The sequence below is a fragment of the Thalassophryne amazonica genome, chromosome 5 (genome assembly GCF_902500255.1).
Source record: "Thalassophryne amazonica chromosome 5, fThaAma1.1, whole genome shotgun sequence".
Taxonomy (NCBI): domain Eukaryota; kingdom Metazoa; phylum Chordata; class Actinopteri; order Batrachoidiformes; family Batrachoididae; genus Thalassophryne; species Thalassophryne amazonica.
In genome coordinates, this window is record NC_047107.1 from 27,825,657 (window position 1) to 27,828,485 (window position 2,829).

Consider the following 2,829-nt stretch of genomic DNA (forward strand, 5'->3'; position numbering starts at 1 on the left):
CTGTTTATATCAGAATGTAAGAGTCGGCGTGCAGCGTGCATGTGTTTGAAACTGGCTGCACCAGCCGGATTTAAGGCGTCTCTGATTTAGGGCGGGGGGGGGGGGCATGCCTCTCAGTGCTGGTACCTGGTGTGATTCGAGGGACACTTCTCATTGGTCTGTGTTGATGAGGCTTCTCAGAAATATGACACTCGGAGTCGTAAGTATGTGTGGCCTGACCTGGGCTCTGTTTATACTTGTTCACTGACATTTGTTGTATTTCTGATGCCAAATATGGGAAATCAGTTATGCCACTAACAATGTTTAAATTCCAAATGCATTATGCAGTATTGGTTTGTTCAACATGCTCTTTGTAAGGATCCACATGCTGGTGCCACTGCAATGCTCTTATATGTTCCAGTGTCATCAACGGGAGAAAATTCAGCTATTGTGGAATGCACTGCTTTGCAAAGGTTTTGGGCACATTTAAAGTACTGATGACATGGGCAAAATAGCAAGCTACAGAGCATGTAGCTGCAGCTGACAAGAGGCTTAAATGGTAAGTTCATATTTTATATCCCAAGTCGCATTAAAACATTGTTAGAATTCAAATCATCGCTTAACTTTTTCCACATTTTGTTATGTTACAGCCTTATTAAAAATAAATAAAAAAATTTCCCTCAAAATTCTACTCACAACACCCCATAATGAAAAAGTTTTTGTTTCCCCCCAAATTTCCCAAAAATTAAAAACTAAGAAATCACATGCACATTCACACCCTTTGCTCAATATGTTGTTGATGCACCTTTGGCAGCAATTACAGCCTCAAGTCTTCTTCAGTATGATGCCACAATATGGCATCAGATCAGTGCCATAAGCACTTGAAAGATAAAACATGCATTCAGACATATTATATTATTTCACACACATAAATGTTAACTGTGAGCGCACAAATAATCTCTTGTGAGCACATACTCAGAGGAAATTGCTCCTCGAGAGAGGAAAACAGTGCTGCAATTGAGGATGAATGTGTGACCAGCGAGTTCCCACCCTCTCGAATCTGACTTCTGCTCACGCGCAGTGGAATTTCTGTTCTCTCTCTCAAAAATTTATATCACTATTGGGGGGGGGGGGGGGGGGGGGGGTTGGCACTATGAGGGAGGAATCCATGGTCAGTACTGGCTCTGCTGTGATTGGTCGTTTTCAAAGACTGAGATTTGATTGACAGCCCCCTTCTCAGACACAGACATCTGCTAAAACAAAGAAGACAACTTGAAGGAACCTCTGCACAGACGCCAAAGAAGAGGTTCTTATTTAACATGGGTAGGCAACGAAAGGCCTAAGTTTATTCCCAGAAGGGCCCAAGGCACGTGTCTTTCACTCCTCCCCAGCACTACTGTTGAAAGTGCCGGGAAGCAAATTGCAGTCTGACCCCCCCCCCCCCCCGTCTGATCAGTCCCCCTGCCTTCAGTGTGCATGCGTCATTTCGGATCGCCTTGTGTCTGTTTAAAACTGCATTCCAGTCATCATCTATCTCAGCAACAACAGATCTCTGAAGCTTCTGTACAACAATCATTTCCACATAAATGCAACATTATTTCATAATAAATTACAAAAAGACCTAAAAATCACCTGACATTAATGAAACCCTGCATGCCTGAGTCTGACACTCTGCACCCAAACCGATCAAAGGGAATAATGTGATTATTAACCATCAGATGGCAAAATAAAACCTCTTAAATCAACTGCAAACCATTACTCCACTATGGGCAGAGGTAAGAAAGCTCCTTCCTTCAGGTAAGAAACTTCTGCCCAGACACCTCCTTTGTTTCAGCACACTTCCGTGACTGAGAGGAGGGCTGTCAATCAAATTTCCCCCTTCAAGAATGGCCAGTCACAGCAGAGCCAGTACCGACCCTGGTTCCCTCCCCATAGTGCCATAACATTTAAAGGAGGGAGGGTAAACCAACTTCGAGAGGGCGGGGTGAGCTGGTCACATAATCCTCCTACAGGATGTCTCTACATTGCTGCATTCATCTTTCCCTCAATCCTGACTAGTCTCCCAGTTCCTCCCGCTGAAAAACATCCCCACAGCATGATGCTGCCACCACCATGCTTCACTATAGGGATGGTGCCTGGTTTCCTCCAAACATAACGCCTGGCATTGACGCCAGAGAGTTCAGTTTTTGTTTCATCAGACCAGAACATTTTGTTTCTCATGGTCTGAGAGTCCTTCAGGTTTTTGGCAAACTCCAGGTGGGCTGTCATGTGCCTTTTACTAAGGAGTGGCTTCAGTCTGGCCACGCTACCATACAGGCCTGCAGAGATGGTTGTCCATCTGGAAGGTTCTCCTCTCTCCACAGAGGAATGCTGGAGCTCTGACAGATTGACCATCGGGCTGTTGATCACCTCCTTGACTAAGGTCCCTCTCCCCCGATCGCTCAGTTTAGACCGGCGGCCAGTTCTAGGAAGAGTCCTGGTGGATCCAAACATTTCCATTTATGTATTATGGAGGCCACTGTGCTCATTGGGACCTTCAAAGCAGCAGAAATGTTTCTGTGCCCTTCCCCAGATTTGTGCCTCAATCCAATCCTGTCTCAGAGGTCTACAGACAATTCCTTTGACTTCATGCTTTGTTTTTGCTCTGACATGCACTGTCAACTGTGGGACATGTAGACAGGTGTGCGTCTTTCCAAATCATGTCCAATCAACTGAATTTACCTCAGGTGGACTCCAACTAATGTGTAGAAATGTCTCAAGGATGATCAGTGGAAACAGGATGCACCTGAGCTCAATTTTGAGCTTTGTGGCAAAGGTTGTGAATACTTATGTACATGTGATGTCTGAGTA